Here is a 16894-nt window from a genome sequence, read left to right on the forward strand (position 1 = left end):
CTTTTCTAAGCACCTGGTAGAACGATTCCCATCTTTATATCCCCTGCAGATAGCATTAGCATACTGTCTTGAACATAATAAAGGTGTGATCCCTAAACATTATAATGGAAGTCTCAAGAATTTAAAGTCACACAGACTATGAAAGCAAAAGAACGCTGCTTAAAATACACAATCTTTTTAGAAACTAATATTTTTGTTTCTTGTGCTGCTAATTTGCCTTTTGGCTTTATGTCTTAAGCAACCGTGTTTCAAACATTTATATGCATGCCCATCAGCTAGAGCTTTCATTTATTAATAAAACTAAAAACATTTTGCATGAAATAAAGATATTGGAATTTAGAGAAAACTTAAATATTTAGAGACACAGAAACAGAAGAGTTAGCTACAGTAGGTACAAAACAAAAAAATATTTGCAATCTTAATTATCCTCCTACTCTCTTATATCATCAAACCCTTTCTGTGTTTTAGGGCAGTAACCACCTACTCCCTCTAAATCATTTCGCTGAAGCCTGCAAATGCTATGTAACATTTATTTTCTGTTACACAAACATATGCAAATACTTATCCATATGTATAAGCACATAGACACACCTCCAGAATAACTCAGTCACCTCTGTCAAGGTCAGTCTCCTTGGACTTGTGCAAAACCCAGGTAGTGCCCATCCCAAAGATCCTACAATCTAATTAAAATGTGTACTACAGAGAGTGGGAAAGAATGTAGTAAAGACAGATCAGTAATAATAATATTGGCATATATGCTAGTTACAGGCAAAATAGCTTGATGGTTTAGTCATCTGCCTCCACAAACCCTGATTCTTACATCTCTTCTACTTTTCCTTGCCCACATCAAAAGTATGATTCAAGCCTTGCTACTGTTAGTGGCATTTTTGTTTGCTTTCTCTTTCCATAGAAACAGTCTCAAATTGACCAGCTAGATATTGTTATGAGTAATTTTCAGAATCAAAACAGAATCAAAATTTTCCTCATGGTCCTTTTAATGAGTTCATTTCCTGCTTTCCATATATGCACAAAGTAAGCTGTTTTGTGTCTGTTGCACATTCAGTGTTCTGCAGAACATCTACACGTGTTTAAGAATTTGCTCTATTTTCACACAAATTTAAAAGTGTTTGTGCTGATGCGGGTTGAGTTGCTACCATGGGTCAGTATGCCTCCTCACGCCTCCTTGCTCATCCAAGTCATTCTCCTTCATCCATGGAACAGTTTGTGGAGTTGTGACAAACACCTAAGGAGCTCATGAGGCTTCCATGGAGACACCTCCTCCTTTTCTGAGCCACTTACTGAAAATTCAGTCCCTCTAAATATCTCAGTTAAAACCTGTCCTCTGCATTTCTGTACTTTAGTGATGCCCCCAGTTTTTGGACCATTTAGCATTTTAAGAGAACCAATGTCCATCTACATGGACATTTTTAGTTGACTATTCAGCCTTCTGTCTCTGTTGCAGTACAGGATAAAGACAAAGCTTTATTTTCAATGACTGGTGTGATTGCCTTCACAGATAGATGTGAATATCAATTAAATCTGTGAAGGAAGAAAAAAAAAAAAAAAAAAAAAAAAAAGTAGAAATAATTTCACAAGCCTAGAAAGATATTGTTTAATATTTTTGAAATTCTATGTATTTTTTCAGGATTCAGATAATTAGTACGAGTGCTATTTATACTTATACAAAAATAATAAAATGAATTGAAACACAAAACGTTGCAAGCTACACAAAATAATATAATCAGTCATATCTGGAATGGTTATCATACTTTAGAAGGATAAAAAAATATAAGCGCATGGACTTTCTTGGAAATTTCCCACACACTGTTTTAGGAGACATCTGTTCAAAGCAGAAAAATAGGGTAAATTTCTGGAGGGAGAAACCTCACCCAAATAAAAAATCTGTACTCCCTCATTCCCCTTGTAGATTACACTGTTTAGAGCAATTTCTTTGGGGCATTATATGACCTTGTCCGCTTGTATGACTTTCTCCTAGGTTCAATGATGCTTGCAGAGAATCACTATATCAACTCTGTGAAGCTTTTCCACCAGGAACAGACATGGACATTTAGCTTGGCTTTCTGTATCCGCAGACACAGACCCATATTTAACTCATTTGTCCCACTTAAATCAAGTGCTTGTTATGAAGGGACATCCCCCACCACCCACGGCAGCCTGACACTGTGAACAAATCTCGTTTCTATGCCGATATAAGGATAGCATATTGCACTGATCAAAACCACATTAAACACTGCCACATTTACAAATAGAGGCAAGATTTTAATTTAAATGTCATCTTACATTTCCACTATTTGACTTCCTCACTTCCTCACTATTACTACTCTCTCTCTTTTTTTTTTTTTGTCCCCAAAGCAACTGAGTATCTTAATGTTCCTAAATTTTAATTTAAATTATATCCTTAACTATTCCAAACTATTAGGCAACATACCCAGGTAGCAGCAAACTGGCATTATACCATTTTCTATACATGCTAAGCAGGTCAAACTAAATCACCCACATGCTATATTCTTCTCTGCTGTGAATAAAACCAGTACATATGGTCTTCAGATCTTTATAAAGAACTACAGAATTGCTTCAGCAGATCCTGAGCTATCAGTACCACTTTGTCCATAAGTCATATTTGCTGCATTTTTCTCCTAAGATTAAAAAAGTGGTCCTCTAGATGTGTATTTGTACAATTTTTGTCTCCAAAAGTATACTGTTTCTACCAGCCCTATCAAATTCCTAAAACTTTAAACTGTAAATTTATGTGTTTTTTTTTTTTTTTTTTTTTTCTGCCTTTGCCTAATATTGTATTTCTCCATATCAATAATCTTCCACTTTAAATCCTTCTGAATCAATTCTTCTCTCTTTTTCTCATTACTCCCAATCTCGACCTCACAAATTGTCGGTCTCTATTTTACTGGCTTTCACAGCCAGCTGTAATTTCTGACACTCGATGTGTAAGCTGTGCTCTAACCCAGCTTCTCAGAGACAGCCAGGGAGCTTTGACCAGCTCGGGTTTATTCTGGCCACACAAATATCTGAGATTTGCAGGAGAGGCAAAAGGGTTACAAGCGTTTTCAGCAGTGACTGCCTTCAAATTGCCAATTTACAGGTGTTTTGTCAAGTTCCAGCTCTGAGATTTCATTTTAGTCTGTGAGGAACAGCAGCATTTCTGTGGCTGCTCGATGAGAACAAAAATACAGGACACAGAAAAGGGAGCTTAAAGAAAGTACTAGAGGAGAGGTTGAGGTGATGACACACTTGTAACCCATAAGGGACGAAGTTCATGCCCAAATATACACATTCACCTGCAAGGGAAAGTGGATCTTTTGGGGGTTGTAAGGGCAAAACTGCTGTCAGCAAAGCTTTCCCCATGTTTGTGGCACAGATAAGCCCAAGCAAACCAAAGATGGTGCTGAGATTTGCTCCTTGACCTGTATCCCATGACAGTGAGTGGATACAAGAAGTCACAATGTGTCTGAAAATATTAATCTTCATCCAGGAATGGTCTGGGTGCCCGATCTAACTCCCTTTCCTATGCCACTCAAGCAGGACACATGGTGCAACATGAGACATTCTCTGTAGTACCTATTTCAGTGGATTTAGGAAATATATTGTCACCAAAGGCAATGGGATGGCCATCAGGAGCTCCTGCAAGTAGCTCTGCACAGGTGATGCTGGAGTGTAGAAAAAACAGCACCTTGAATCTGTGCTGGTGGGCACCCATCTTCTACTGTAACCCCCCATAATTAATAATTAGTACTAGAGATGGTAATAATTAGTACTAGAGATGATAAATTTTACCACATGGGAAAAAAAAATCTCTTACACATTTAATAGGAGACATGGGATTTGACGCTGCACAGGGGGAAATTTTACTTTATACAGAGCATTTCAAAAATGCACATGATTCAGCAAAATACTTCTTTAGAGCTGTTAAGCCTTTGATATCAAAAGGATTGAGCAGAAAAGCTCTGAGTCCACCTGCTGCCAGCCCTTGGCAGACCCCATGATGGAAGCTGATGGTTAGAAGACAGCATGACCTATCTGGTCTGCCCCAAGGGATGGGGCATATGAGTGCCTGCATGCTGGGACAGACAGAGAAACAGCACATGTGTGACAGGAAACCTCTTCTAGAAGGAAAAGAGAAGGAGAAGGGGAAGGGGAAAGGGGAAAGGGGAAAGGGGAAGGGGAAGGGGAAGGGGAAGGGGAAGGGGAAGGGGAAGGGGAAGGAGAAGGAGAAGGAGAAGGAGAAGGAGAAGGAGAAGGAGAAGGAGAAGGAGAAGGAGAAGGAGAAGGAGAAGGAGAAGGAGAAGGAGAAGGAGAAGGAGAAGGAGAAGGAGAAGGAGAAGGAGAAGGAGAAGGAGAAGGAGAAGGAGAAGGAGAAGGAGAAGGAGAAGGAGGACGAGGACGAGGACGAGGACGAGAAGGACGAGGAGGAGGAGGAGGAGGAGGAGGAGGAGGAGGAGGAGGAGGAGGAGGAGGAGGAGAAGAAGAAAAAGAAAAAGGAAAAGAAAAAGGAAAAGGAAAAGGAAAAGGAAAAGGAAAAGGAAAAGAAAAAGAAAAAGAAAAAGAAAAAGAAAAAGAAAAAGAAAAAGAAAAAGAAAAAGAAAAAGAAAAAGAAAAAGAAAAAGAAAAAGAAAAAGAAAAAGAAAAAGAAAAAGAAAAAGAAAAAGCACAGAACAGTAAGCCAGGTCTGGACAAGCTGTTTTGTTTAAATACATCATTATGGTATTACCATCTTGTAGGCATGAAAACCAAATCACTATGTGGGGATGGGCTGAGAATGATGTGTTTTATCCAACAAGCTAGAGAAAAAAAGAAAGTATTGAATGCCTGGGGTGCTAGCTTATGACTTCCGAAGCACAAATTCTCTGTCTCAGCATAGGATGCTTGTGTGGTATTTGTCATGTTAGTTTAGTCTCTTTCTACCTTCTCTATCTGTTTATAAGGAGGAATATTTCACACAGATACTGTGAAGATAAGTGACATAAAGAAAAAATATTGGAATTTCAAAACCACCATTGTAGTGGAAGCTAAGTACTTTAGACAGAAAGAAGTGTCTAGAGTATCGGACAGGTGTCAAATAAATTGAAAGTAATAATATAATAGATTATTCCACATGAGGCCAAGTTCCATGGAAATACTATTAAGATAACAAAAAATCGTATTAGCTTGTCATTTATAGTGTGTGTGGGGGCTTATAAATAACCATCCCAACAAACCAAACCCAAATTCTTTTACTATATCCCTGGAATATACTAAAATACTATTGAATAAATAACTTTGTTTCAACAGAGCAAACCAAAGCCAGAAAAAAGAGTGTCCTAGTCAAATATATTCTGTATGATGGTCACTGAATAACTGGTATGACATTGTGTTGTTACAGTTTGAGGCAGGAAAATATAGATGCAAGTTAATGGATTTAATATATTCCAGGACTTGACTAATTAATGCTTTCGAGTCTCCTCAGGGACATAGCTGTCCAGCTACACTAATTTTTACATGTAATGCAGGTAATCAGTAATTCATTATGTCGAGCTCATAGAGATACAGTATATGAATGTAGTGTGTATTACAGTCCTTACAGCTATAAACAAGGAGATGTGTCTTTTTCCATAGCAGAACATAAAAAAAATATTTTTTAGAATGTTATTTGTCATTAAATGAAAGTTAAGAAAATATGTAATTCAGCACAAAGCAATTTGTGCATTTAAGTGAGTGCTTGACCTCATTGAAAGCTATGGGAAAGGATGTTACACAGCTCAAATGGCAAAGACTAGGTCTGTGTTTGTGTAAGCATCCATGGGATCAAAGCCATTTTAAGAAAGGAGGAAAACTTTCATTGTAAATCCTTGCAGGTTTTTGTTATTTAAATTACAAAGTTTATTTGTACCCTACACTCTATCTGGGCATGCAAAAATTGAGAGAAGAAAAGGAAATGTGGACATTTCCTTCTGTTGGTTTTATTAATATAATCTAATTATCCATGCCATATAATGAGCTTGCTACCTAAAAGCAATTCTTTGACTCAGAAATGACACAGAAAGGTCTTTTCTGGGTCCATCAATGTTTCATATTGTCATTAATGACCTAGGTGATAGAACACGAACTACAATTATTAAATTTGGAGATGACACCAAGCTAAGAAGCACTGAAAAGTACTCTGGAGGGCAGAATAAAAATTAAAAATGAACCTGACAAATTACACTTATGTCCTCAAAAAGAAAAAGGAAAAAAAAAAAAGAGAGAGGTGCTATCCAACAGGGTCATGTGCAAGATACTCACTCAGTCAAGAATAACCAGCTATAAAACAGAATGAGTAGTAGAAAATCTGAAAAAAAAAAAAAAAAAAAAAAAAAAAAAAAGGGTTCCAGGGGCGTTAGTGAATCACAAATGGAACATGAGTCATCGGTGTCACCCAGCTGCAGAAAAAGCAAGCACTGTCCTCAGAGTGAGAAACCTCGCTGCAGCCAGGGAGATGCTGTGTGCAGAGCTACCAATGTCTCAGATCGAATACCATGGTCTTTTTAGCACCATGTCTCAACCCAGCCCATCAGCAGTAAAACCCTGAACGCATTGTGTTTGCTAAACTTTCAAAATTTGAAAAGTAGTGGAATAGATTTCCTTGAGAAATCTTCAATTCTCAAGGCTTACAGGAGAAGCCAATGAGACAGGAACCACAAAATTGATACGCTTTACAGCAGAAAGATGGACTAAGTGATTTCTTAAATCCATTGCACTTCTATGAACTATGATGGTTTGTTTTGCAACGACTTGCCCGGCCATAACCAATTGAAAGAATCACCTTAAAAATTGCATAGGGTTTTCTTCTAACTCTGGATATAAAAATGGTTTATATTTTTTTTAAGAAGACTGGGTTAGATGGGTTATTGGTGAGAAGGCTCCAAACTACTGTCAGGATCTGAGTCTCAAAACTTTAAAGGTACTTGAGAAACCCAAATCTCATGATTTTGCTGAGAATGCATTTCAGCTCCTGAGTATCTGTAAAAGATCAGAACATGTTTTTAAATCCTGGTTATTCTCCATGCTCTAGAAAAAAAAAAAAAAAAAAACAAAAAAAAAAAACATTGCTAAAGCCTAACTTACAGGTATTTAAAGTAAAAAGAAACAAACAATTTAAAAGATGTCTAAAGAACAATAAATCTGAGCACCTAACATAGGGTCCACTATTGTATTAGATCACTACTGTTTAAAATAGAAACTGAACAGGAAAAGTTCATGCTGAAAAGTTGATGTCTCATATCTTGATCAAAAATCTGCATTTTCTTTCTAGGGATTAAATAGAACCTAAAAAAAGAGAAATGGATCGTACATACTGTGTATACACAGAAAATCTATATGTATTTTTTTCTATTTTTTATATTTTGATTTGAGCAGCCTGGATTATGAATTTGATAATTTTCTCTCCTATGTGAAATAATGTCTCAACCTTACAAACTGTGAAGAAAACTTACCTATACACAATATTTACTCAATTACCCTTGCCATGATGTTTTTAAAATACTATTTTCTAAAATCCCAATGCAGAATGAAGAAACATATTACAAGAAGGCAAACACAATTATACTCTCTACTGTAGATGCTAGACTGGTTTATTCCATGTTCTGTAGAGAAACATCTGGAAAATCTGTTCTGCGATGAAAAGTAAGGAGTGTGGCGTATGATAGATACCAAAGGCAGAAGAATATTTTACAATTTCTGCAGTTGATAGTCAAGAAATAAACCATGAAAATGGTTATAGGGAAAATGTCACTGTAGATATGAAAATAATTATTTATATTTAATATTAGGCTACAGTTGTGGCAGTTGAAGTGCAACATCTATCCTAACATTCACCATTTGATTCAGATTTTAATGGCACCTCCTTGGTAATGTTGCATTTGAAATCTCTGAACATAGCACTAAGGGAAAATCCAGTCAGCAAAAAAAAATAAGATGTGAATGTGAATGTGCTTGTGAGCCATCCAAGTAACGTGCTGAAAGACTTTATCCTTGACAAGCACAAAGAAAAGCCAAACACCTGTCTGCCTATTACCCATTACCTCTCTCTTTTTAATATCAAACGCCACTGCATTTCAACAGATATTTCAGACTGTAAAGACATGGAAAGAGAACAAATGCTCATATACTATGCCATTAAATTTTGTAAACTTCACAAGATCATTCTTAAAAAACAGAAATGGGAGAGCTAGCAATTTGTCTTAGGATCACAGATCCAAAGCCTCATCTATGTTCATATTTTACCTTACCATCAACATGAGAAGATTTTCCAAACTGGAAAAAAAAAAAAAAAGAGAGAAAAGAGAAAAAAAAAAGTTGTTTTTACTTATTAAGGAAGCTGCATATTTCAGAAATATTTGCTTGTAGGAGTAGGATAGGGGCATAGACTGCTACTGCACAACTTTTGAGCAAGGGCTCGCAGCAGGAAAAGGTATTTGCATATGGTACCCCCTCATAAATACCGTGCTCACACCACTAAAATGAGCTGCTGGATTTTAATGGCTATTAGCTGTAGGAGCACTGCAGTAGAAAGTTAGCTTGATGCTTTGTTTGTGCTCCGTATTTTAATCGGAAATCACTAGCAACAATCTCCCTGATGCATGAAATCTTCAGGAGACATTTCTAAACCTGATTTTTCACTGGTGTGCACAGCAACTCAGTGGGGTCAACGGAGAAAAATATACAGTTGCATCATTTGGGCAGGGGGAAGATCTTCAGATGCATGTTCTGCTTTTACTAATAGGTGCACAAGGTCTTTTCAATACTGGAATGGAATTTTTGATGAAGCGCCTGGTGGCGAATTTGAAATACTAGCCTGGGGGCCCTGATGAGACATAATTCATTCCAGTAGCTAGAACAAATCTAGCTTCTACATCCATTCCTCTAAAGTCATTATTGACCCAAGGGAAAATGCTAGCCTTAAGCAAGTTTTAATAAAGACTCTGGTGGAGTAGTTTCTGTAGCACTAAATGCGATAATGAGCAACAAGCCACTTGGCTGCAATAGACCCAGGACCTGTATATAACCTGAAAGTCAGTTTTCTAAGGTTCTTGGGATTCTTTCCAGAGATGAAACAGACATTCAAAAGAGATTTAATTACCTTGTTCTCTAATTTGTTACATAAAAATCAGTCAGGCTTAAATAGACCGATATTCTGCTTGTCCTATATGAGCATAATTTATTTTAATACTGTTTCTGTGAAGTAAAAATGTCCACAGAGTAATAAAGTCTGGGTTGAAAACTAAGGATTTTACTAAACCAATAAAAGCACGAACATCTAAATCTGGCCTTAAACATTGCTGTGCCTTAGAAATTTTTGCAGTTGATTTTAAACAATAAATGTTTGTCTCTGTCTCTGACCATAAGACGGAGCATCAAATAGCATCACTGATGCTACAGACTTTGGCAGTTTGAGTTTCCTGCACGATTACTGAAAATGTTCTGTGGAAGAAGTAGGTAAACAAAAACAACAGCAACAACAACAAATCTGCTAAGTAACATGTATTCTTTTGAAGTTAGACCTGCTTTTCATTTATATATACATATTTATATATATATATATATACATGTATATATACTGTTCCTCCCTCTGTCCCTTTTTGACCATCAACTGCAAAATAAAACCTTGCTAGTTAGTGGAAGGGATTTGAAAATTAAACTGCAGTCTTGATACAGAGAGTTAGAGAAAGGATCCTTTGTGTGACTGTTATGATCATTAGTCTCCAACCCAGGCAGAGCAATCACAACCTTTTGTGCCTGTTGATGTCTGGCATTCATTCACAGAGAGAGATGCTTTGTTTTATGTCTTGAAATTCTACATGCAAGTATTTAAGTTGTGAAAGTCAGCAGAGGAAAATGGAGAAATAGACTCCTCTACACTGATGCTTTAATAACACAATTGATGGGACAGAATAAAAGCACAGAGGGGAATCTGAGAAAATCCTCATCTCTAACACGACACTGAAAGCCCTGGGTCCTACACTTCCCCTCACCCAAGACAATCCTCATCATCGCCATATTCATAAAAAAATATCATTTGCAACTTTTTAAAAGTTTAATCAAGTATTTACTGTGCACAGTGAAAATAAATAATTTGATATTTAGGATAAAGAGATACAGACTAGATTGTTTAGTCAAGCTATCAAACTTAAAGCTAGCACATTGTATTTTCTGCCGATCCATTCATTTGTTTCACATTAAAAATAAAAATAAAATTGGGTACTCATCCTTTTTATGAAAACTCCTAAAATGTTTTTAAAAGTTATGGGGGATTCAGTGTGTGCTTTATGATCCAGGAGAATTGGTGCTTATGGGTCTTTGGTGCTTTTTTTTTTTTTTTTTTGGTACTATTTGAGTTCAAATCAGATACTATGTAGTGATTTCAATAAAAGTAAAATTGAACCACGTTTCTTTGAAACTTTTAGCCATTTATATAGATGAGATGCAGCAGGCAGGGGGGCGGGGGACACAGAAGAGATTTCTAGTTTGAATGGAGATGAAATGTCAAGAAGACCGGAGTTGCCATCTACTGGAATGTGCAAAGAATGACAACTGACATGTAAAAATCCTGAACTGAAAGCATTAGTCATTGTAATGGTTTAGGTACACCGTATGTTGCTTCATAATGAAATAATGAAATATATATATGTATTTATATATATATGAAGGAAACCCCCAAAGACAAAGAATTATTCTCTAATTTTTGAATAAGTCAGAAGATGCATGAGGAGGCTGTGTAAAAGCAATCTCATTTGGTTTTTATCCACATGCAGCAAAGATTATATTTATCACTTCTCATCAGAGCATAGATAATTCCACTTCCCAGTTAAAAAAAAAAAAAAAAAAAAAAAAAAAAAAAAAAAGAATGTCAAAAAAAAAGATAATGGTAAATTCTTCAAATAGGACCATCTAATCACAGATGCATTTTTAAATCACCACTTCTTAATGCAAGAAAATACTATGGAATATCCTCAGTTAATGAAACAATGACAGACATAACAGCAATCTTCTTAAAAGTTGCTTATCATCACAGACAGATACTCAATATTCACTGTGCAGTTCCAACAATATGCAATAAGTTCACATGCAAGAAAAATAATACTCTTCTGTTAGTAGACAACGTAAAGTAGATTTTTTATTTCCTACATACAAGTCATGCAAAAGATAATAGCCCAATTACTTACACAAGTAAATTCATAAAACAAATGTTTACAACCAGGCAGATAAATAGACAAACCAAATCTCTGCAGGACAGGTCAGAGGAGAAAAGAAAGCAAAAAGTCCTTAAAATGCTATGAATGAAATTGCACAAAATTAGCAGGAGACATGATGTCAATGACAGCTATAGCCTAGAAATTCAGCCCATTTGTGTAGACACAAACACAACGTGTCCCATCTCACAAGGCCAAAACCTAGATAAAACCAATTCAGATGCATTGAGATGTTTTGAAACCAGTTTATTATTTTCTTATATTAAGTAAGGATGTTTATTAGTCTATTATTAAATCTTATATATGAAGTGACAGGACGGAAGTCTCTGACATGTGAACTATGTTATTATGATTAATGGAGTTCATACATAAAGGGTCATTTCTCTGGAAAACGTCAGATTGAATAATTACTGGAATTAATCCCAAAGGGCTTTAGAAAATTTTCTGCCCAGTTTCAAGTCACATTTTTATCACATTTTTCTTTTGACTAGAGGGCGATCTTTAATTGCAGTTTTAAGTAAAACAAGTACTGTAAGCAATTCATCAAACATTATGAAAAACGATGTATTTCTCTAACAGTCCTTGAAAGTAGCTAATTCACTTTTTACCATCATCTCTAGGCAATATAGCAAAATTCAATCCATAAATAAACTGGTTCTGTTCTGCTTCTGAAACAAAAAAGCATAGTGTCCATATTTTTCATGCATCAGATTAGGTCTAGAATATCCTAGAATTGATATATTGGAATATTACTGGCAATATTATTAAGATAAGTAGAGAACAGATGATAGCATTATTTGGTCTCTCGGATTTCTGAAATCTAATCAGTATTTAATGGACACAACGGTGCCAGAAAATCCAGAAAGTCAGAGAACATATCTCAAAAGACTCAGCTGAATGTGTTTCAGGGAAGTATCCCAAGGTCAGCATTACTTTGCAGTGCTGCAGAAGCATCCAGTGGACTCCACAGTCCAGCAGACTGAGGACCGTGGAAAAATAGCACCTACCAAAAGTGATGTTTTATTTTTTTTTCTCCCCCTTTTTATTTTTGGGACATGGGGGTGGGGGAGGATAACTGCTTTTTAAACTGCTGTCGATACTATTTTCTTTGGTCAGAAGATAAAGCAGCAAATACCTCCCAACCTCATTTGCTATCTCTATCATTAGGGAAGCTTCTTCCCATTACATTTTCAATATCTTCTGAAGCTCATTGCCTTCATGGTTTTCATGGCCAGGAAAACAGCTAGAAGGGACTTCTACTGACCTAATATCAGTGCATGGTTCAAGCCCACCTAAGAGGCTGTAGGAAGCCAATGTTACCAAACCTCATTTGTACTGATTACTTTTCTGATACAATTGTAATTCAACTATTCTTTTTCAGCATTTATTGCCATGAGCATCCAAGCTGTGTTGATTATTATCATATTCATTAGGACATAGCAAAAAGAGATTCCTGCCATGCTGAGTGTTATACAGGAAGACACAATCCTTGAAATCAAAGGCTGGAAACAGAAAACAACAACAACAACAAAACAATAGATCAATAGATGTAGGAAGACTAAAGTCTTAGAAAAAGCAGTAAAACTTGTATAGAAATAGAAGAAGCAGAGTGAGGGTCAGGACATATAATACCGCTTCCAGGATGTTATTCTTTTTTTCTTTTTCTTTTCTTTTTCAAGCTACCAATCTTTATGTGCCTCTCCCTGCTCAGTAACTGAACTCTGGCATATTCAGCAATCACTACCATGGCTCACTTAATCACTTTTAGTCCCCTACTTGCTTGTTCCCCAAATGGACCCACTTGAGCAATGTGCCAGTACAAGCTACAGGTGGATGGAGGATGATGCTGGGGGAGACCTGGGAGAAGGATCTCTGCCCATCTCCCCAATGGCTGGGAGGAGAAGTGGAGTCACTGCGTACAACATGCTGTGGGACACGAACCTTCAGCCTGAGTTTATAGATTATGCCACAGAGGTACATAATTCAAGAGTTTCACACCAATAATTTCTCACATATTTAGGATTGCTCTTTGGAATATTACCAATGTAATCATGAGAAATGGTTATTCTTCCACAGACATGCATGAACATACAGTAGTATCCATTTAAATATATACACACATTTTCAAAGACAAAAATCTCTAAATAATGGGGAAAGATCTACAATATATCTTGAGCCACAGGCATTTCATGGATACTGACCTTTGATTTTGATTTAGAGGCTCTAACTAATAAAGCTTGGCACTACACCAAATCTGAAGAAGAAAATCAAGCACTCTCTTGTCAAATTATAATTAATTTGCACTACAAAAAAAAAAAAAAGAGTAGAAGTAAGCCAAGTGTTCTTTAAAAATGGTCTCTAGAATTCCAAACAAAGTAAAATATCGTACATCTTGAAAACAGGCTGAGCCTTTCCAATTTTTTCGAGTTGATTATGCATTTCTCCATTCACTTAAAATATAAACTGAGGATAAGTGATAAAACTTATAAACTCTACACGTTACATAAATATTGAAGAATTAAAATTACAGCAGTAGAAGAGGAAATATGATGCTATTTAAACATCTGAAGCAAACCCTGTGGTTTTATTACTATTTGCCCTCAAATCTGCTGTTTCACCTGTACGAACATATATAATGTGTAGGTAACTTGCATTTTTGTTATTGTATATGTGTTGCTAACATGGTTTACATACGCCTCTTCTAGCTTTGCAGGTAAATTCAGGATCTTTGGGATCTTTGGGAATGTTTACAGGGTTGAGTATACCTTTCTGCACATTTATTGAGTGTAAAAGAGCAACACAAACCTTTGATTACATTGTACATTTCTTCCTTATAAGACATAAAACTTTAGTGTAGGCACACAAACACCTTGAAATAAAACTAAACATGAGGCAGGAAGGCACATTTCAAAGCCTGCCATTGATTCTCACAAAACTAAATTAGCTGTTGAGTAAAGCTGGGTTTCTAAGATTACATATACACCACACACAACCCCCATCTTATGAAACTGCTTGATATTGCTTCAGTATTTTTAAGCTTTTTTTTTTTTTTAAAAAAAAAGGTCAAGATATTCTCTTTTTTTAGACGGCATGACCATCTTTTGTTATGCCTTTAAATATGTCCTTCTGAGACTCCTGACCCATGATTATTGCTCTTAGACATTACATCAGTTGCAAATAATACGTAATTAAGCCATAAATATTTCAGGTAGTCAACAAAGCGTCTTAAGTTTGCAAAAATCACAATGACTTCTGTCTGAAATGTGAGGCTGCAATCTGCTTTATGCATTATGACTTCTCTGTAATGATTCAGATTCCTCCTAATATCCCAATGAAACTCAATAGAGAAACAAGCATGATTTCAACAAATTTTACTTAGTTTTCCCTTCAGATTATGGCTATCATCAGAGCAGAAGGAGAGAAACATAAAAACACTGTCTTTTCTAACTGCCAAGATATACCAAGAAACACATTGAGAATAACTGAGAATAATGTAGTCTGCCAAAGAGCCGATTGCCTGTTTGCTACAGGCATTCTGCTACAGTCCAACATTTCTTTCCATGACTCCAAAAGCTAGTTCATATTGTTCAGGCCTTCAGTAATCCCACAAGTCAGATCCAGGAATATTTCTGTAACTTCCAGGTAGCAGTATCGAAAAGCATTGTTGCCTTCCCCACAAAGCCTTTGGAGTCAATTGAAATGGTACCCTCTCTGATGGAAGAAAACTCAATAAAAGTCTTTATTTGATTCCAAAATTCTTGTTTCACGGTGACTTTAGCATCAACCTATGTTTATTGTAGTTAGGTATCTACAGAAGCCAGCATAAGGCTAGTTATCTTTTCTGATTGTACATTAAAATACATTTGGAAAGGAGCAACAACAACAACAACAGAAAGATTAACAACCATTTGTCTAATACTGAGAAGAACAGATTTTCTGCTCTGGGAAAATTTTCCGAGAGCAATTCATCCATTTGTAAAAAGACCTTCTAGGATACTGCCAGGAACAGCTTTTAATTTGTTCATCCTAGCTTTTAATAATTGATTTCATAAATGCCTCTCAATTCTCCCTATTTCCTGAAACTTAAAGACTTTGTAAAGTCTTTACTGCCACCAAAATTATGTCCTCAACAAAAAACGTAACAGTTTTGCATCAGGAAGGCAATCCCAACGTAATATGAATGACTACTACAGCAGAAGTGTGTTGGCATGGTTATATTTGTGTCCCCAGATGAGACTTTCCAACTTTCTGAGCAACACAAGTCTTTCCAAGGGAAGAGCACGTAGCACCTGTCTAAGTTATGGGCACATGATAGGTTTAGGGCCACAACTGATTTGGCTACAGGTGATTTTTCAATATCCTAAGCAACTCTGCTATTCTGCCACTCTGCTGTGTATTCATGGTTCCACCATTTGACCTCTCTCTGGTTTGATGAATCTGAGTAAATAGAGCAATGATAAAATAACTGACAAACCAACCAAAACAAGATGCAGTGGTGTCAGCAGCCATCTTGGTTAGCTACATCCAAGTGAGAAAACAGAGTAATTTCAGTGAAAATGAGTCCTGAAATGCAAATAATCAAGCATTTAACATTGTATTTTATTAAAAAAAAAATAATCCTTATGGATGAACTAGGAAAGGCAGAAGAGAGCAAAGCAGATATATTCAGGTATATGGATAAGCTGTGGCCCTCTGTGCTCTTAAACTAATTGGAAATCAACTACTTTCAATTCAGTGGCACCTCCAGAAATGCTTGGGAAGGTCTTGAAACAAACAAACCTTTCTGAAGCATCTTTCTTGCTTAGCTTTTCTGAAGGTGTAACTAATTGATTTCTAATTAAATATGACTAAAACTATCACAAATGCTAATCATTGCTCTCTGCAAATGCTTACTCCAAGACTTCCCAAGACATTTTAGAGATATAAATTAGCAAGAGTTAATTGAAAACCAAGGTAAAATTTTTCACTTTTCCTATAAAACAGGAGTTCCAACAACCTGGCAACCTGACTGTAATACAACAGTCTTAGTTTGACCAAGATGCTAAAAGATCTTCAACAATGTGTTGATTATTGACAAAAGGAGATATTTTAAATTTTGTAACATAACTTATCTTTCCATTACACCTAGACATTCACAACCAATAACACTGCCTAGAACATTGACAGAGCATTCAGAAATCCATCTGTAATTTCACAGATACCTAAGAGTCAGTAACTGTCTAGCTTATTCAAGTATTCTACTAGTAATGAACAGAGGAGAGAGACACTTCATCTTATCACTAATATATATATATTTTTAATTGACATTTTCACACTGCATTGACAATTCTGCACATAGGTCTCTTCCATGAGTGGCTTAATAGAGCTATACATGAATATCTACTGTTGAACATGGCTGATGATCACAATGGAGTGGCTGTACTGAGAGTTAAAGTGTTTATCACATTGTCAAAAACAGTAAGATGATTTACATTAGAATATCTATTGTTTAAAGGTAGTAAAAAACTCAGTGTGTCTGCTCGGCACTGCAAGAAATGAATGGTAATTATCACTATTACTTTAGCATCTTGAGTAGCCAGGGCTATTTTGGTCAAAAGCTTGTGTAATACAGTTCATTTTTACATTTGCTAAAAGAGACAAGTTATACAGGTGAT

General features: G+C 36.1%; 1 protein-coding gene across 5 annotated transcripts in view; it reads right to left on the bottom strand.

Annotated features, from left to right (window-relative positions):
- The window catches only part of CTNNA2 (catenin alpha 2), a 484674-nt gene that overhangs the window by 136925 nt on the left and 330855 nt on the right, over positions 1-16894 (bottom strand). The gene's annotated exons all lie outside the window — the stretch shown is intronic.

This window comes from Aythya fuligula, chromosome 4 (genome assembly GCF_009819795.1).
Source record: "Aythya fuligula isolate bAytFul2 chromosome 4, bAytFul2.pri, whole genome shotgun sequence".
NCBI classification, from domain to species: Eukaryota; Metazoa; Chordata; class Aves; order Anseriformes; family Anatidae; genus Aythya; species Aythya fuligula.